A 22,321-nucleotide genomic window follows, 5' to 3' on the forward strand; every position below is an offset into this window, starting at 1 on the left:
GGATTTTTCAAAAAAAAAAAAATAAAATAATAATCTCCTATTATTTTTGTCCTTACTTTGAAACATTTGTATTCATTTGTTAGAATGTCTAACAAAAAACTGCTGCACTTGTGAGATTACAGTGCCACTGTTGTTATTCTGAAAATAAAAATTAACTTTGTGTAATGTTTTATTGAATGCAAGATAAAAAAATAAAATATTTTCCAAGAGATGGATTGCGGCTGGAAGAGCATCTGCTGCATAAAAAAACATGCTGGAAAAGTTGGCGGTTCATAGCACTGTGGCGACCCCTGGTTAATAAAGGGACTAAGCCAAAAAGAAAATGAATGAATGAAAATAAAATATGTGTTTTTAGTAGACATAGAACTACACAGTAACTTAAAAATACAGCACAGAACTATTTTACTTCTAGTTTAGATGATTTGAATGTTTGCATTTTTATTTTGTTGGTTAATGGCTATGTATTTTTAATCATTTGTAGGTTTGAACTATACGCAGCATTTGAAAGGATATCTTTTCATCATTGTTACCTCATTTCTCAATATTTTCATGATTGTTACAATGCAGCAAATCTTGCAATCATTTGATCATAAAGAAAATAATTAACAAATTAACCCACATGCAGGACAAAGACATTATGTGGAATCATTATTAAACAAGTTCATTCATTGTCATCAAAACATACTGTTACACAAACAGTTGAAGATTTAGAAAGTAAAAATAATCAGATAAAGAGTGTTTTTTAAACAAATACATGTCTTTAAAAAGGTTTTATTTATAAACATTTACATATTTTTAAAGAGCTTTTATCCATATTTCAAATAAAGTGAAAACAATTAAACATCACATGATGACCATTAATGAAACACACTTACAGAATTACATCCACACATATTATTCTGAACTCATAATATTTGTGATGAACATAAATCACTATTGCTAATAACTTGTGATTAAAGAAGATACAAATGTTTAGCTTATTTTTACAGCTTTTTTTTTTTTTTTTTTACCACAACTGTACATGTGACAATACAATTTCTTGTCCACGTTGAAGATAATACATCTACATAGGTTAACTGCCCTTTTACTCAAAGGGGATGAGTAGAGCCCCGTAGAAAAGGAAAAAGTATTCACATTTCAAACGAGAAATGAGTGAGAGAATATCAGCAAGACTATTACCTATGCTATGTTCAATAAATAATGTTGGATATAATAGTCTGATATATACTAATCAAGTCAATAAAAGCTGTTTAAAAAAATACTCATTGTAAAATAACACATTTATGCCTGGCTTTCATATATGTCATAAATATATGCACAATGACCATATTCAGATAGTCTTTAGTTCATTAAAAATTGTATTTGTTCCGTTTTATTACAAAAAAGGCTTTAAACTACATTACCCACAATCCTTTGTCGCTGTATAGATGGGACGGGAAAGACATGGCGCTACAAATTGTAGTTCATTAAAAGGTGTAGTTAGGGTTAAGTTTAGGGTTACGATCTTGGTTAATCGGTAACTATTTGAAACACAGCGATAACTCATTGATAAAGGACACTGTTAGTAAAGTGGCAAAGTTAGCAAAACATAGTTAGCAACACGAAGGATCTTTTAATTTGGCTTTGAAGTTATAGTCCAATCACAACGTCGCAATCTACGTCACACTTTGTCTCTATTTGGTAATCTTCCGGCTGAAGGTAGATTATAATAACCTTATAATATAACTTAAATATCAAAATGTGCATTAATATTACATGTTATTTATTGTCTTATTAAAAATACAAATGTGTATTTACCGTGAGATTCCTTTGTGGGGGTAACCTGATGTGCAAAATGATCATAGTAAAACCAGATCATAGGCAATATACTAAATTTGAAACGAATAATAAAATAATAAAAAAAAAGCTTCATGTTTAAAAACATTTCCAGCATTTCCTCTAACTAAACCATGCATCATGTAGGTATACAAATATAAATATATGTCAAACTTAAATGACAAATATAGTGCCCATTAAATAGTATAAATAGTAGTTCATTGTAAATGAGTATGCAAATAAACACAATACATTTTTAATGAAACATTTATAATTTATTTATAATGCCACAAATAAAATAAATAATAAAAATCACGCAAAAATGCAAAAACCAAAAATATATATTTTATAACAGTTTTTAATGCAATAATATATTACCATACATATATAAATGATTAAAAACAATTATAATTGAAGAAAATGTATATTTTGTATTATTATTATTATATTTATTTTGTAATATTTATTCATGTCATACATGTGGTATGTCAAGCTGAAGTAAAACTGCACTGCAAAAAATCTTTTCAAATGATGCGTTTATAAATGCCATTATAATAAACAGCTTTCACAACAACAAGTCAAGTTCATGATAAATGCAAATTATGTTTATAATAACAACTTTTTGAACTTAAACATCAAAAGTAGAATAAGTTCAAAACATATTCAAGTATTTACTGAAGAATAGCAAAAACAATTTTTACAAAACACTGAGAACCAAAGTGTGCTTGGTGAGTCCAGGTGTTTATGCTGACTAGACCGCCATATTGCAATCCGGTTAGCATGAGGAGACTTGGGCGTAAAGTGTCAGGAATTCCTGGAGGGCTCCCAAGTGTTATTCCAGATTTTGCCACTGTAAAGTATTAGAAGTGCACAATACCATTACTGAACAAAGAATGAGTGTTAGGTTTCATTTAGAAAGTTCAGTGATATTTATTTATATATGTAAAGTGTCATTACACCTGGCACTCTTGAATTAACTGTATAATAGGTTAAACATTTCCAGCATGTTTCCATGTATTCCAAGCAGATCTGTCAGTTCTACACTCAGAGATCAGGATAGTGACTGCACTTCTCATTATGAACACCCTTATCCTTCTCATACATTTTTATCACCACTGATGTCCACTGCTGTAGTTTTCATTGAAGGGAATGCTGACACAAATTCCAGCATGTTTTTTAAATAGCAGAATATGGGTATTATTGGGCCAAAACCTTAAAAAAATATAAGATGCAAGATTTGAATCTTGATGAACATATTGTTAATTTACTTCTTGCAATTTAAAACACACATCTCATGTTTGACTCATCAATTATATGAAAACTACAACAGCATACTGTGCTCCACCCTAAAAATATTTCTAAATTATAACAAGCTTATTGCTTTACAGGGCTAAACATTTATTTTATGCCTGCATGATTCACTGCTTTTACTGTAAACCATTACACTCTTAACCCAAACTAGTTGACTTTATTCTAATAAAGTCAACTAGTTTGGGTTAAGAGTGTAAACTGCATAGAAACATGTTGCCTTAAACCCTTTATGTTTTTACACAAGGTGAAACTAAATAGCCAACTTTAAATTAGCCTAGAACCTTTACAATCTTCTTGAACTTACAGTAATATTTTAATTCAAGTATGGCTGTTAAGTTGTACCTTGTATAAAATGTAAGTGGTTTAAGCCACTGGGTTTTTTATACAATTTTCTAGTAAAGTCAACTAGATTGGGTTAAAGGAATAGTTCACTATTTACTCTCCTTTAAGTGGTTGTAAACCTTTTTTAAAAACTTCCAAGTTACTTTGTGTTGAACATGAAGGAGTTTTTTTAAAGAAAGCTGAAAAGCTGAAAACATTGACATACATAGTAAGAAAAAACAAATACTATGGAAGTCAGTGTTTGCAGGTTTTCATCTTTCTTTAAAATATAAATTTTTGTGTTTAACTGAAGAAAGCAACTCAGACATATTTGGAACAAGTGAAGAATGAGTCATTAATGACAGAATTTTCCTTTTTGGGTGAATCTCTTTAAGAGTATACTGAAAGAAATGTCCTACTCAATGAAGCTAACTTCAGCTGCATGTGTAGCCCCATGAGTACTTATCTAGCAATCAAAACAATGATCACATCAGTCCCATTTTAGGCCCTTTATATCATATTGGCCACAGAATGGACTACTTAGTGTTGCAATAAAATTTAAAAATTAATAAAACTATGACTTACCACACAATACAAGACAAACAGTGAATTTTCAGCTCTGCCTTTGCTGTACACAAGATGAGGTTTCAGCTTCAACACTGATCTTGAGTGGGGCAGTTGTGCAGCTCTGTGAGGTTGTGACTGTTCAGATGCAGTGCTGTGAAAAGTTCTTTATTAAAAGAAAGTACATTCTTTTAAAAGCTGTACATAATAGCAAAGAAAATACAATGATTTTAAATAATGATTAATTCTGAACAAAAACCTTACCCTTAGTCAAGATGAATTCATATGTCAAAAGTTTCTGCATCTGAAATGAATAAAAACAGATGTGACATTAGTTAAACCCACTTAACTACTAGATACATCAGTACTGCATTAAGCAGTTGTAAAGTAATGTAAGTGTAGTCCAAAATGAGCCTTAATCTCTTTAAGATAATGATTTAAAAAAACATTGCTTGTGTTAAAAACAATCCAGCCACTTGTAATACATATGATCAATGGTAAATTTCTGAGAAGGTGCAAGGTAATCCTTGAGTTTTACCATTACCATCCTGACTGACATAATATTTGACAAAGAAGACAGCTTGTTGTGCCTCTTTACCACAATTTAGAGATGATAGATTCTTTCTTTTATTAAATAAATTGGTAAAGGCCAAATTATACTGGTAATAGTGTATGATATTCATTATGTGACATACATCAGCTTAAGTTATACTTGAGCTTTTGTTATGCTTACATATATATATGTGTGTGTGTGTGTGTGTGTGTGTGTGTGTGTGTGTGTGTGTGTGTGTGTATGTGTGTGTGTGTGTGTGTGTGTGTGTGTTAAGGCATGGAAAATAATTTTTTTTACAATGTAGCCTTTAAACCTTTGGAAACACTTGATGTTCTTTAATATTGAAACAATTACGAATACATTTGTATTATTAGAGTTGCATATTATATATAGATTTTGCACGAATTCTATTGTGGAAAACAACAATCTGGTTACACTGTTCCTTATCTTAAAATGTATATATTGTTCTAATGCATGACCAACGTTATATGTGAGAAAAATATGTTTTTAATAAATGAACTTGATGTAATTAGATAACATCGCTAGTTTACAGTACATGCTTTATCAACAAATCGTCTTTATTTGTTTACTTTTTACTTACCTTGTGGAAAACCGCAGTGAACCTTGGGATCGCAATGAACCTTGGGATAGCGAGCATAGACTGTAAAAAATAGATCGCCACATACAATGACCCCAACTTCAATAAATAATTTAAAATGAAAAAGATCAGCCGAAAACATTTTTAAACTTAGTACTTGAAATGTAATATTTTTTAAAGTAAAAAAATAATAAATAATATGAATGAATCAAAGTTTTATTAGACATAGTTACCCTAAACTGGACAACCGAATATATTTTCACTCATTAAATATAAAGTAAATGATAACATATTTAAAAACACCAACTAATCTCCAATAAAGATACATTATGCAGCATTAATGTAATATTTAATGTTGACAGTTGAACTCATCTGAGAACTCACCGCTGATGCATTTTGACCAATAGCAGAGCGGCGTTAAACTCACCGTGAAGGGATGTCACGTGGACCGAAGTTTATTCATACAGTAGTTTCGACCCAGTTTACAGACGCTTTTCATGAACAAAATAAAAATTACATATTTTTAAAATAAGAAAACTAAGATAATAGGCGTAAAACAGGTTTTACGCCATCAGGTTCAAAATTGCGTTGACATGTATTGGTAATTATACGAGCCTCCAGCGTCTCCCTATGACGCCTCAGGCTCAGGCACAGATTCTATAGGGAGTCCCTGCACGTCTAAATATGACGCTAAAGGGGTACCCTGTGCGTCAATAACTTACGCCGAGGGTTCCTGACCAAGCGTCAGTATATGACGAGTTGGGAGTGAGAACGTGTTGGATCCTCACACAATGGCCCTGTCTCTTTTTACACTTCACACTTTGTTAATGCTAATGTAAGAAGATTTGGTGTCAGCTGAGTTGTTATTTGCACTGACTGAATTAATGGTAATATTATTAACTGCATTCCATTACAGCTGTACTCTATCTGAAAACGGAGAAAAGAAATTGGCTGCCTGCATGCTATCTTTGCTTGCCATCAGAACATGATGGCATTTTCTGTATATTAAAAGGACATTATATAGGCATATTATACAGGGGAACAGAATATATATGTATATGTACTTTTTTTCCCTTCCAGACAATGAGTGTTGTCTGCGGTCACATGGCCTGCTCATTTCAGGCAGAGTGACAAAATAACCAGCCCATCTGCCTTCCATCTGTCAAACCCCTGCATCAACTTTTCTTATTGCTGTCTATGATTGTCTGTGGTTTTGTGTGAGAGAAAGACAGAAAGATTGAGAGAGAAAGAGAGAGATTGAGAAATAATATTGTATATAGCATATTGTTTGTATATGACCTCTGCTATAGTGGGTAAGACATTTGTTGCTGGAGTCTAAGGTCACTGTATGTATTGTTACTTGTTATTAAATATAATATATTGTAATGTTTTATTAAGCAAGTAGGCACACAGTTTTCCAGTCTTACTTTAGAATCACTGAGTAAGCAAGTAACTTAGTGACCTTTTTATGTTTTGTATATTTTATTTATTTATTTATTTATTTATTTATTTATTTATTTATTTATTTATTTATTTATTTATTTATTTATTTATTTATTTATTTGTTCATTCATTTGTTTATTTGTTTATTCATTCATTCATTTATTTATTTTTTTTTGCATTTTTATCTATTTGAACTAGCTATTAATTAAAACTATTTTGCACAAAATTAAACACAAATTAATTATATTAAGAAATATGACCAAACTAATATAATATAATATAATATAATATAATATAATATAATATAATATAATATAATATAATATAATATAATATAATATAATACAATATAATTGTAGTTTTATTATTGATATTAAAAAAAATGACCAGACTACAATTAAATTAAATTAAATTAAATTAAATTAAATTAAATTAAATTAAATTAAATTAAATTAAATTAAATTAAATTAAATTAAATTAAATTAAATTAAATTAAATTATATTCTTGCATTCACTCAAGAACAATATTATTCTCGAATTATGGTGGACATAAAAAGTTCATGCAGTCCAAGAAAAAAAAAAAAAAAAAAAATATATATATATATATATATATATATATATATATATATATATATATATATATATATATATATATATATATATATATATATATATATATATAATAAAAAGGTAATGAAAGACTGTAATAACAACAAAAGAAAGCAAAAATAAAATGTTTTGCTGTAGAGGTCCTGGCCTTTTGAACCCCATCTGTATGTGTGTGTGTATATTCTTGAGTTACTGAGAGCCGGGCAGCTCCACACGGCTCCTCACTGGAGCGAAGCCTGTGAATCCTGGCAGCGTGAGCACAGACAAAGTCAAACTGCTGCTCACACATATTTGGGGGGATATTTAATTAAAAGTGGATTACAAGAGTATTGGATAAACAAAGATCAGATTAACAAATAACTGTACGCTATTTTCCCATTTGCCAATGCAAATTTGACTTTGTGGCTGCATCCCCGACACAGAAGAGAAGATTTACGACTCTTCCAGAATATTAAGTCCCGGTCTGGTGCGGAGTTTAAGAAGACTTTCACAGAAGTTGATGAAAACCTCCACCTTCTGCTCGAAATCACCTTCGCCCACCATATATTAAGTCATATAGTGGTAGTGCCTTATATACCATCTATATCACTAGTATATCCAAATGCTAGATCTGTGATTTATAGCAAAAAAAATCTTCTTTTTGCCTGAATTTAAAAGACAACAGGCCAGTTCAGCGCTGCGTTTGTCCCCCAGCGGGTCAGTCAGTTAGCTGGAAAATAGTCAGATCTGTAACTGCAAACCTTTCGCCGACCTGCCACGGTATGCACAGTTCTGTTTGGGCCATTTTTAATTGGAACTGAAATTGAGTTGGGCTGAATGGCAGTGCTTCACTGAAGGTGAGCAAATAGCAAGAGGACTGACACATTTATACATACTTTTCGTCCTCCTCTCTCTCTCTACAGTTAAAGTTTTTTTTTTTTTTATTCGCTTCTTCACTTTCAACATTGTATGACCTTGCCGTGATAGACTGCCGGACTTTGCGGCTGTGTCTAGAAAAGCAGTGACTCTGTGTTATGTGTGTGTGTTAGAGAGAGGAGACGAAATGGATTTATTGACTTGTGACTTTGACTCAGGCCAATGTATCAGTGCTTGCATTATAGGGAATGATGAGACCAGAGGATGTCAGGGACAACTTAATATAGACCAAACACACACACATACACACTCAAGTCTCAATGTGTAGGAGTGTGGGAGCAGACAGATAGAGAGAAATGAAAAAAGTCAGACTCCGCATTATCAGATACACTGAAGGCTGAAGCAGAGCAAGAATGACCAACTCTCACTCTCAGGAAAAACAGCCATCTACTCATAACTACGGGTGCAACATAATATCTGCCATATTATTGTAATTGTTTTATATTTTTACAATGTGAGATCAAAATACACAACGAGTCTACAACCATTTGCTCTAGATTAAGTAGCCTATAGAACGCAGTTACAATGACAATTAATGATATGGAGGTAAATTTGCCTTGTATGAGTTGTTATTTTTATATTTATGTTATTTTTATACACATCATCATCCTTGGATTCCAACAAGACAAAAAGCATTGCATCCCTTGCTCTAGATTATTACTTTTTGAACTTACAAGAAAGATGCAATAGTCAAATTCTCTGCGTTAACTGTAAACGTCACAATTTTGCATCATTTGTTCCTCTCACCACTATTTGTGCATTTGTATTGATTTGGTATTCTATCTACTCATGCGAATACTTAAATTTGTATTTGGTGTTGACCCAGCAGTATGCAATGATCACAAATCACACTTGCTTTTCACAGTAGAACACAGCGTCTTCGTGACATGTAAACACACTAATAGCAGAAGTGTTTGTGGCCAGGTCAAAGTGTTTATATATGGCAGACTGGTGTGGAATTTTGCAAATACTTTACTTTTATCATGTTGACATGGACTGGTAACAGGCAAAAAAAAAAAAAAAAAAAAGACAATGTCTTTATATATCATGCACTTTTTGTTAACGCATTTGCAGAATATCTACACTGAAGGACAGCAACATTACAAACTGCAAATAATATATGCATTTTAACCCTGTATGATTAGCTCTTTAAGTTCTGAAGTAGCTATCCCAGGTTTTATCAATGTAAACACAAATTGTTTGATTGAATACAACGGTTAAAAATTATTAGGAGGCTTTTATTGAAAATGATATGTTATGAATGAATCCGAATGAATCAATTTTTGAACGAATAATTTAAGCAATTCGATGATCCATTCATAATCACTGTCATTTGCTTCAGTTCTAAATTAATCGGCTGTTTTGTATGAAACATTTTAATGAATGAGTCAACGAATCACTCAATAAAACAGGGATTGGTGTCACCACCTGCTAGATTTAGTGTCATAATATTTACAGTATTCTAGTAAATTATATTGTGATTAGTAAGTATGAATAATAATGTAATTGTGAGCAAACAAATGTCTAAATAATTTGACCTGCAAAAGAGGTCATTTTCTTCAATCTGGCCCTCCATCTAGTTTGAGTTTGAAAAATACAAATAATAATAATAAAAAAATAATTTATGTGTCCTTTTATAATTACTATGTTTGTAAAGAAATCCATTGTAAATATCCATTGTAATCACTGAATCTATCTAAAAATAAATGCATTGTTTGCACTTTTGAGAGTATAATCAGTAAGACACTAAACAAAATGTCTGTTTTTAAATTTATTTTATTTTTTTTTAACTATGGTAACTTTTTAAATGTCATGTTAGTTACTACTTTGGACCTGCATTGTCTAAAAATATTAAAATAAAAAAAAAATTAAAAAAAATAAATAAATAAATAAATAAATAAATAAATAAATAAAAAAATAATAAAATAAATTGGCAGGAGGGTTTCTGCATATATTACCTAAATTCTGTAAGAAACATACCAGCATTCTTTAAAACTAGAAACAGGCGCACAAGATGTATCTTTGCATATACATCTATGACTATAAGATAGGAGGGGGGGGAAGAAAAGAAAAGAAACATGATGCAACATGCAGAGATCTAAATGCAATGGCACAAACTGATGCATTTCATTAATGTCTTATATATTACTTTAATCACAAATTTAGTTTAATTGTATACACACATTGTTTTCCCATTATCTTGAATTTTTAAGACATTTTATACATTGTGCTGACATTTTGCCAAAAGCCCTTGTTCATTTCTGACCCTGAAACTAGAAGTGTCTTGAAAAAAATCTAGTAAAATATTATTTACTGTCATCATGGCAAAGATAAAATACATCAGTTATTAGAAATTAGTTATTAAAACTATTCTGATGGAAATGTGCTTAAAACATCTCTCCGTTAAACACAAATTGAGGAAAAATTTTATAGGGAGGCTAATAATTCAGGGGGCTAATAATTCTGACTTCAACTGTATATATGTTTTTGTATATAATCTTGCGCTTGACTGATGTGCTTGGCTGTAAAGGCGACAGGTGATTCTCTAAACCAGGTATGCCCAAACTTTTTGCTTATAAGGGCCAAAAAACAAACATAGCTGAGGGCAATGGGCCAAAGGTAAATATATCAAACTGTATTACAAAGTTGTCATAGAAATTTTCCTAATTTTTAAAAAACATTTAATCCATGCTTGCTTTTTGTAGCTTAACAAAAAACCAAACAAACAAAAGATTACATTAAATTAGAAATGACAATTTCTATTAAAGGCATGGCATGGTGGGCCAAATCAAAGGTTATCATGGGCCAAATTTGGCCCGCAGGCCCTACTTTTGGCATCTCTGCTCTAAACAGCTGCATGTCCGATTTTTTTTTTCACCACTGAATGAGTCCTGATTAATTCTAAAAACAATTTTTGCTAATTATAAATAAATCATTTACGCATTTATTTATTATTTGATTTCAGCTAGTTTCTTTTCAGTTAATGTTGTTAGTTTAATTTACTTTTAGTTTTTCATTTACTGTGAACTGTTTATTTTATTTCAGTTAACAAAAACATTTTTGGCCAGTATAGTTTTAGTCTTAGTTTACTAAAATAACCTTGAATTTTATTTAATATAACCTATTTTTCCTCAATGTGACACCATAAAAAAGCCACCAAAAGCACATTGTTTTTATGACCCTAGGCTGCGATTGACTCTTGAGGTAGCTAAGAGACGGTGGGAGAGAAAGACAAACAGGCCGAGCGGTCATGCGACTGCAACAGAGAGCAGACTGGCATTTGGAGTTTGTTTGCTAAATAATGCAGGTAAAGGAAGCAGCACAAGAGCAGACCGGCTGATCCTAACATGTTTCCCTTCGAACACGATGAAGCCTGATGAAAATTGCAAGGAAGAGGGGAAAAAAATACCCGATGCGCGAGAGAGAGGCATGTTCATGATGAATCCCCTCTAGCCATAACTTTGTTCCTCATTTCCGGAGAGGATGCATAATTCAGAGGGTGGATAAGTCAGGCCCGAGGCTGTTGTGGCATTCTGGGGCAGAGCAGGAGATAGACAGAAGGGTAGAGTACTGTCCACTATAGAGTTTTACTTGACTGAAACCTGAGGTGGATTATTGGTGAAATTTATGACCGCAAAATTAACACACACTAATCATGTGCTTATTTGGTTGGTAACTCTGACAACAAAACATACATGCTGGCCTGACCCATGATGTTTTGTAATGTGAGGTATCAAAGACGCACTCGCACTCTACTAAACTGTCTCATGTTGATGGACGTGTTTGTGTTTTCCTCTGATCTTTGCAGATGCTGATCTTCTGTCTGCTTGTAAATAGGTGAGTCTGACACACAAATGCTTCAGAATAGAGATTTTGCCATCTGATGTTTACTCAATAATATTTAAACTCAATAAAATTAGCAGTTTGACTGGGATGACTACAATTAATTTATTTTTTACCTGACAACACAAAAGCAACTTCAAAGGTGCCAAAATGACTTTTATACTTTCATGACAGTAAACATTTTAGAGAGGGATGGCTGATATAACAGTGTTTTGTATTATCACCAAGTATCTATACTTATCTAGTATCTATACCAAGTATCTAATAGGGCTTTTAAAACATAGTAAAATGGTTTAATTGTTTACATTGTTATTAATTTATTGTTAGAAAAATGCAAAACATGCATTAAAAAATTATTTATTACAAATTATTTTCTTATTATTACTATTACTATTATTTAAATACTATTATTTTTGTTTATTTGATGTTGATTATTAATATATATAATAAAGGCTAAACTGTATATACTTTTAGTCACTAATCATACAAATAAAGTTATATTAATCTTAATAACAACACTGTTAACAATTTCCTGTAGAATTTACAATAACTTACTGGCAGCAGTTCGCCAGTAACTTACTGTAAATCAATTCCAGGTAAAATATTGTGTTTACATTTACAGTCCTATTTAAATGGCTGTATATGTATTAACATATTTTAATGTATATCTTTACTCCATAACATACACAGTAATTTCCACAATGCAACTTTAAAATACAGTTTGCAAAACTGTCCTACAGTAAAACACAGTTCATTTTAAGGTTGAGTACTGTGTAATTTACAACTAACAACAATAATAATAATAATAATAATAATAATAATATATATATATATATATATATATATATATATACACACACACACAAATAAAATAATTAAACTAATAATTTCAAAACAAATAAATAGGTTTTAAAATATCTAAAGATATTATTTAAAAATAGTATTGTATTCATGTTAATTATAAGTAAAAGTATGTATATACATTTTTCCAAAAAAATAAATAAATGAATAAGATGAAGAAGAATGTATACAATAGGGGCGACACAGCGGCCCAGAAGGTAGTGCTGTCACCTCGAAGCAAGAAGGTCGCTGGTTCGAGCCTCTGCTGCTCATAGGCGTTTTTGTGTGGAGTTTGCATTTTCTCCCTGCGTCCGCATGGGTTTTCTCCAGGTGCATCGTTTTCCCCCACAGTCCAAAGACATGCGGTACAGGTGAATTAGGTAAGCTACAATTGTTCGTGTATGAGTGTGAATGAGTGTGTGTGGATGTTCGTAGAGATGGGTTGCGGCTGGAAGGGCATCCGCTGCGTAAAAACGTGCTGGATAAGTTGGCGGTTCATTCTGCTGTGGCGACCCCGGATTAATAAAGGGACTAAGCCGTAAAGAAAATGAATGAATGAATGAATGAATGAATTTATACAATAGGTTACAAATGCTCCATAACATACACAGTCATTTCCACAATGCAGCTTTAAAATACAGTTTGCAAAACTGTCCTACAGTAAAATACAGTTCATTTTAAGGTCGAGTACTGTGTAATTTATAACTAACAATAACATATACATATTTATTATGATATATATATATATATATATATATATATATATATATATATATATATATATATATATATATATATATATATATATATTTACAAATAAAATAATTTAACTAATAATTTTAAAACAAATAAATAGGTTTTAAAATATCTAAAGATATTATTTAAAAATAGTATTTTATTTAAGTTAATTATAAGTAAAAGTATGTATATACATTTTTCCAAAAAAATAAAAATAAATAAATAAATAAGATGAAGAACAATTTATACAATAGGGGCGACGCAGAGGCTCAGTAGGTAGTGCTGTCGCCTTGAAGCAAGAAGGTCGCTGGTTTGAGCCTCTGCTGGTCATAGCCGTTTTTGTGTGGAGTTTGCATGTTCTCCCTGCGTCCGCATGGGTTTTCTCCGGGTGCTTCGTTTTCCCCCACAGTCCAAAGACATGCGGTACAGGTGAATTAGGTAAGCTACAATTGTTCGTAGTGTATGAGTGTGAATGAGTGTGTGTGGATGTTCGTAGAGACGGGTTGCGGCTGGAAGGGCATGCGCTGCGTAAAAACGTGCTGGATAAGTTGGCGGTCCATTATGCTGTGGCGACCCCGGATTAATAAAGGGACTAAGCCGTAAAGAAAATGAATTAATGAATTTATACAATAGGTTACAAATGCAGCATAATATAAATAATACATTTAATACAGCATATAAAATGCATAGCAATACTACACTGTAAACAATGTACTGTGAAATTTACAGTAGCTTAGTGATAATTTTGGTTGTCAGTAAGACTGTAAATTTACAAGCACACTGTTAATTAACAATTACAATTTACCGTCAAATTTACAGTAACTTACTGGTAATTTTGGTTGCAGGTATTAAGGCAACTATTAAATTACAGTTATTTCCTGGCAATCAATAACTGTAATAACTTAAATTTTCATTTTTACAGTGTATTTTCCATTGCTAGCATAAACAATTGCTAATTTAAACAACTTAAACATTTAAACCTGTTAAAATTTTTTACGTGTAAAGAGTAATATGAATTGATACATGATGGTTATTTAATTATGTATCTTGGTTAATATTAGCCCATAAATAAATATAAAACACTTTATTAAATACATAAGATGCATATGCCTATTGTAACATTGATCATTTCTGCATCTTGTAATGTAAAAAAAAAAAAAAAACTACTAATATAAAATATTTTTTTAAAAATATTCAAAATATTCTATAATGTTAGTTCATGCTACCTGCTGACTGAAATGTTTACAAACTTGACCATATTATAGTGTAACTGAAATATTGAGTTTTTGAGTTCTCAACTGATAAATGCTTTTTTTAATCCATCTGCTATTGGCAGGTATGAAGTTGAAAAGCAAGAGGTGTGTGTGTGTTATTTACAAGACAGAGACTTTAAGGTCTTTGGCCTGTCACGTTGAGTGAAGTCGTCAGTGCTGCTACACTGGCAGTAGCGAGTAATGCTGGCAGGCTGAAGGAGACGGACAGGACTGTAATGTGTATTGTCAGTAATGCAGGCCACGGCGCTCAGGGTGAGACATGTTTAGCCCCTGCTGGACTCTCTCCTCAGGCCTGGGCACATGTTGAGGAAGACTGCCACCTTGCATTGGATAATTCATTTAGTGTCTCTTAGTCTGACTTTATAATGCTTAAGAAATCATGTTACAGCATACAGTGACAGGCCATAACGTATTCGTACCCACACAGAAACACACACACACACACACACACACACACACACACACACACACACACACACACACACACACACACACACACAAACGCACGCACGCACGCACGCACGCGTGCACAGATAGTAGTGAAACTATAATTTTTACATTGTGCTAGTCAGTAGTAAAGCCGTTTTATTGTGATAAAGAGCATTTACACATTAAACGACTAATGGACATAGACAATCAGTTTATGAACTGTACAGTATTGCAGAGGATGCACTTTTTTTTTTTACATTTGTATGATTAAATACGGCATCAGGATGGCACAGTAGGAAGCACAATCAAAGGTCGCTGGTTTGAGCCTCAGCTAGGTCAGTTGGCATTTCTGTGTGAAGTTTGCATGTTCTCTCTGCGTTTGCGTGAGTTTCCTCCGGGTGCTCCAGTTTCCCCCACAGTCCAAAAACATATGGTACAGGTGAATTTAATAATCTAAATTGGCTGTAGTGTATGTGTTTGAATGTGAGAGTGTATGGGTGTTTCCCAGTGTTGGGTTGTGGCTGGCAGGGCAGTTGCGTAAAACATATGCTGGTTAAGTTGGCGGTTCTTTCCGCTGTGGCAACCCCTGATTAATAAAGGGACTAAGCCGAAAAGAAAATGAATGAATGAATGAATGAATGAACGAATGAAGGAATGAATGAATTAATTAATGAATGATTAGAATACAGACAAAACTAGCCATTCAGTAGCCATTACTCACAACTTCGTGTGTTATGTGATTTTTTTCAAAAATCAACTTAATATATAATTTTTTAAATAAAATAAATTTGAATATTTCATATTACTCTATCATTCACATAAACTCCATATGCAGTATGTATAGGGTTTAATGAAGATGACTAGAAAATGTTTCATTTCCACTTCAATTAATATGAAAAATAAAGTTAACTGTGACTTTTTTCTCATAAAATTGCAATTGGAATTTTATATATATATATATATATATATATATATATATATATATATATATATATATATATATATATATATATATATATATATTGAAATTGTATACATACAAGGCAAAATTAACATTATCAATATTTTCAATTACTTCTTATTTAATTTAGTTTGGCTGGAATAAAAGTAGTTTTTTACTTAAAAAAAAAACAAACAACAACAAAAAATATGTTTAAGGTCAATTTCATCAACGCTTTTAAGATTTTTTTTTTTTTTTTTGAATAGCTACTACAAACAACAAACCTGTTCAAAGACTTGCATAATTAATTACCTAGTGAAGTCAACTAACCCAGTTAGGCCTTTAAATTGCACTTTACCCTGAAGATCTATCTATCTAGACAATCTAGCTATCTAAGTATCTTGCAAAATGACTAGTAAAGTACTATGCACTGTCATAGTGACTTATACAAAATTAGTTATAGAACTATTATCAAAAAATAGTGCTCGAAAAAATCTTCTCTCAATTAAACAGCATTCAATTTGATTTGATTTGATTTGATTTGATTCAACTCAAATCAATTCAATTTAATTTGATTAATCTTCATTTCTATAGCGCTTTTACAATGTAGATTGTTTCAAAGCAGCTCAAAGAAGTTTTAATAAATTGATATTAAAATTGCATCAGTCTACTTTCACAGTTGAAGTTCAGTTTAGTTCAGTTCAGTGTGGTTTAATTTTCACCACTAAAAGTCCAAACAAAACACACAGGGGTCCTAAACCAAGCAAGCCAGTGGTGACAATAGTGAGGAACAAAACTTCACCAATCGAAGAAAGTGAAGAAAAGACCTCGAGAGAAACCAGGCCTCTCCTCTCCTCTGGCCAAACTTCTTGTGCAGAGCTGCAGCCTAGGCGCCTGAGGCAAGATAACGCTGGATGTCTTTCTTGGAGAAGCTCGGGATCAATGCAAAATGGCTCGCAGGAGGGCTAATAATTTTGCCAACTTTACATACAATACAAAAGAAAATGATTGTTATTTTAACAATAAAAACTGTAAAAATGCAACACAAAAAATCTGGTTAACAGTAAGTTTCCTGAATATACACGGTGAATAAATGTAAAATTATATTTTCCAGAATTCCCCGCATGAAACTTGGAAACATTGGTTTATTAATATTATAAATCAATGAAACACTGTTGTCTACCGTACAAAATATACATTTATATTACAGTTCGTACAGTAATTTTAATGATAAAATACTGGCAACCCCAGTTGCTGTGTTTTTACTGTATTTTTAATCTATAAGTGTATAGATTAATACAAAATAATTTGTTTATATATCTATTTTCTGTGAATCTATGCACAACTTGATTCAAATTAATCAAAATGAACGATGCTGCTGGGTGTTTATCAGACTTTCCTCTTCCGGTCCCCTTTCTACTTCTTTAATTGTGTTTTCCAGCACAGAGAGCAGAGATGTGAAATGGGTTGAGGGTGTCATACATATACTTTCACTATCTCTGTCTCTCCCTCTCCAACCCATCACTTGCAGAGCATCACCTCTCTCCGTCTGTGACTCCAATTTGAGTGGAGCAGGCGGAGGTCTCACACTGTCAGCCTGCCGAAACCCCTCCACCCCTCTATCGTCTCACTCTCTCTCTCTCTCTCTCTCTCTCTCTCTCTCTCTCTCTCCCCCTCTCTCCATTCCAGCAAACAGGGGCAATTACGCACTGAACTGGCACCCTGTTTACACCTTAAACCGCCACCAATTACAGCTCTGTGACACCCGCACCAACACAAGCATGTTGTCTCTCCTTCTCCATTTCCTTCGCTCTCTCTCTCTGGCCAGCGTGAAGGTGGGGTGTTTGGGTCTCAGTTCGTCTGGCGGGATGTCAGGATGGAGGTGCTTATAGAGCAGAAATACCTGGGTCACAGGTGGATATGAGGCTGAAGTAGAGTATGAGGAATAAAAAGGAACTGTAATATTCAAGATGGGAAGCAACTTTTTCATTTTGCATATACAGAAAACAACTGTCTATGAAAAAACTTTCTGCAGCAACACTTAAGAATCTTTGGACTGTTCCAAAAAAATATAGTGATACATTACTGTTTTTTTTTTTGTTTGTTTTTTTTAACTTACAATGATTCAAAAGTTGCTGTTGGTTTTTTGGCTTCTGTAGGTTTGCATCTCAATTAATGAATCAGAACAAATTCAGGAATTAACACAAACTATGATACAATTTTGTTACCAATATAGGTCAAAATGAAGCCCTAAAACATGAAGATATAACGAATGAAGATATAAAACAAGTAATACTGATTTAATTTTTTTTTTTTTTACATTTCTTTTAAATGTAGTATGTACTAAAATGAGTAATTAAGTTTAATCAATCCATTTATTCATTCATTTTATTTTCAGTTTAGTCCCTTTATTAATCTGGGGTTTTCAGCTGCAACCCATCACTGGGAACACTTTACACTATTTATTAGTTAAATTATTAACTAACATGAACTAATGATCAACAATAAGTGTACAGCATTTATTAATCATTGTTTAACATTTACTACTGCATTAGCATTCAAATTCATGCAATCTGTCGGATTAATAATAATAATCCGACAGATTGCACTATTATGTTTTTCTCTTCTTCTTCATTCTTTTATATCACATTTTACTAGTTTTTATGTTTTTTTAATCATTTTTGTTATTTGTTTTTATTTTCCTTTTACCAGTTTATTTTATTCTTGTTAATGTAAAGCACTTAGAATTGCCACTGTGTATGAAATTTGCTATACAAATAAACTTGCCTTGCCTTGCCTTGCCTTGCCTTGCCTTGCCTTGTTACCATTAGTTATTTCACTGTGTTACCGTGAGTTAACATAAACCAACAATGACATTAACTAACGTTAAACAAATAGTTAATGTATTGTTCATTGTTTAATAATTTATAATAATAATAATAATTATTATTATTATTATTGTTATTATTATTATTATTATTATTATTATTATTATTATTATTATTATTATTATTATTATTTATTTATTAATTATTCAATCATTTATTCATTCATTTTATTTTGCCACAGTGGAATGACCACCAACTTATCCAGCATATGTTTTATGTAGTGGATGCCTTTCCAGCCACAATCTAACACTGGGAAACACTCATGCACTACAGCCATTTAAAATTATATATGCTGGATAAAACGGCGGTTCATTCCACTGTGGCAACCCCAAATCAATAAAGGGACTAAGCCAAAAAGAAAATGAATGGATGAATTATAATGATAATAATAATAATGATAATAATAATGATAATAATAATAATGAAAATAATAATAATAATTATTATTATTATTATTATTACTATTATTGTTGTTGTTGTTGTTTGTGGTATTAGCAGAAGTATTTAACTGATAATACAATATTAATAAATAAATTGTTGTATTAATTTTTTATATGTATTCTGTAGTATTCGTATCAAGCTTTAAGACACTTTAAAATATTAATTTGTAAAAATAAACAGATTATCATAAAAATAGATTAAGACAATTTGATCAAAACAAAACAAACAAATATAAATTAATTTGCAAGGTTATTAAGTATTATTATTAAAATAAGTCAATAAATGTAACCTGTGAAGAGATGATGACTTCATCTGATGCCAATTCCGAATCAAAAGACAAAACTGACAAATGTTCCTTATAGTTTAATCATGATCACAGCATGTAATTGTTGCTTTAATCATGTTCATCGCTTCTGTTGATTATCATCATTAACTAACAGCATGATTTGTATTGTCCTACAACTATACATTTCTGCAATATGGACATTACTTTGACACTGTAAAAAAAATTGATAACGCGTTACTCTTAATTGTAATATAGACACTTTAAAAAAATATTTAATCAGAAAAGCTTGAAGAAGAAAAAGAAGGAGAAGAAGAAGAAGAAGAAGACGAAGAAGAAGAAGAAGAAGAAGAAGAAGAAGAAGAAGAAGAAGAAGAAGAAGAAATGATAATAACAATAATTAAAAACAAATTGAGATTAAACATATTTAAACATATTTTTAAAAAGTGACTTGCTAATGTATATAAAAAACTATATTTTTAAACAAACCTTTATATAAATGCATCTGAACAAAATTAAACCCCTGGTCAAGTAAAATACAAAGTTTTATTCTTTGCATACACTAAGATTACAATCAAGTATTAGTTATAATTGAGTATTGCTTAAATTATTATTATTATTATTATTATTATTATTATTATTATTATTATTATTATTATTAATGATAGTAATAATAATATTAACAACAACAATAATAATAATTAAAATAATAATAATAATAATAATAATGATAATGATAATACTACTACTACTACTACTACTACTACTACTACTACTACTACTACTACTACTACTACTACTAATAATAATAATAATAATAATAATAATAATAATAATAATAAACATAAATTACTAATTAATATTTTTTAATAAATTGACAACCGATGGTAAAATAAATTTTATATTTAAATGTTACATTTATTATGTGAAGCACATATGCTGGCACCGGTACAATAATTTGTTTCTTAATATCAATATCACCTCTGCTTCCTGTCTAATAAAATCATGTCTGCTGGATGTGTGTGCAGGTCTTTAGACACCATGTGACCTGTTATGCCAAGGCCTGTGACATCACACGTCAACCAGACACAGAAGAACGGATAATCTGAAGCTTCTCAAAGCAGAAAACTCAAAGCCATCCTCAATCATCCAGTGCAACATTAACACGGCAGAAACTGGCAACACAGAGAGTGATATCACACCGAGACACTATATTTAACACCAGAGTGAGAAACAGAGTGTGAGCTTCTGGTAAAATAGGCTACAGACTGCAGAGAACACAGGAGAGAGAGAGTGACAAAATGAAAATAGATGTGTTAGTGTTTTAGAGACAGTGAGAGGGTGTGTGTCTGTGTGTGTGGGTGTGTATGGGTGAGTGTGTGAGTGTATGTGTGCGCCTGTATGTGTGAGTGTGTGTGCGTGTGTATGGGCGAGTGTGTTAATGAACTGACCTGCACAGCCCACCTGCTCTCCCCAGCTGCCTGGACCAAGATGGAAGCAGCATTCCATAAATATCTGGAGGAAACCTACACGCACACACACACACACACACACACACACACGCATGCACGCACGCACGCACACACACACACACACACACACACACACACACACACGCACGCACGCACGCACGCACACGCATCTTGTCCCTTTCTTTGATTGACAGGCTTGACATTAAACATGTTATGGAAGGACATCAGAAACTAATAATTTATTATCTTCTGAAAACAAAAAAATAGTTGTAGTAAAAAAAAAATTATTTAAGAAAAGTTAAATAAATAAAAGAATTAACAGATGAATGAACAAACAAACAAACAAACAAACAAATAAACATTGATAATATACTTCAGTTAGAACACTCTAAGAATATAATATGGTAGTGAATATGTAAATGGCAATGCTAATGTATCTGGTCTTGGCGGTATAGACCTGCTACGCTGCTGCTTTTTTGATTATTATCGCAGAGCAAGTACTGAGACCTACAACTGCCAGCATATAGACAGAAATGCCATCACAGGAATATAACACGCTGCTGCTGCAAACATAATACATGTAACCCCAATAGCAGATCTAAACACAGGTGGAGCTGGGGTGGAGGATGGTCTTCAGAAATTTCGCTAATGTCATATAATAATAACATACCCATTATAAAACCTGTGTAAATAAATAAATAAATATTGATAATATACTGATACTTTATAATAACATGCCCACTATAATTATTAATGTAGTTTCCCCCACAAAACCGGTGAAATAAAACTAATAAACAAGTCAATAAACAAAAATAAAAAAAATTATTAATATTATAATAATATCAAAAAATTATAATACACCTATTATAATTATTATTATAGTTTTTCCCCCAAAAAAAACTTTTAAATAAAATGAATAAATACATAAATAAATATTTTTGATAATATACTAATATCAAATAATAATAATATACCCACTATAATTATTATTATTATTATTATTATTATTATTATTATTATTATTATTATAGTTTTCTCCACAAA

General features: G+C 31.5%; 1 protein-coding gene and 1 long non-coding RNA gene across 2 annotated transcripts in view; both read right to left on the reverse strand.

Annotated features, from left to right (window-relative positions):
- Positions 1–22,321, reverse strand: part of pdlim1 (PDZ and LIM domain 1 (elfin)) — a 579,513-nt gene that overhangs the window by 399,127 nt on the left and 158,065 nt on the right. The window lies entirely within an intron of this gene.
- LOC147841083 (uncharacterized) lies at positions 2,332–5,208 on the reverse strand. Its single transcript, XR_015505522.2, has 4 exons — positions 5,166–5,208; positions 4,276–4,315; positions 4,033–4,177; positions 2,332–2,665 (listed from the first exon to the last, which is right to left on the reverse strand). It is a non-coding gene; the product is annotated as an uncharacterized LOC147841083 (long non-coding RNA).

The sequence above is a fragment of the Danio rerio genome, chromosome 13, assembly GCF_052040795.2.
Source record: "Danio rerio strain M-AB ecotype USA chromosome 13, GRCz13ab, whole genome shotgun sequence".
In the NCBI taxonomy this organism is placed as follows: domain Eukaryota; kingdom Metazoa; phylum Chordata; class Actinopteri; order Cypriniformes; family Danionidae; genus Danio; species Danio rerio.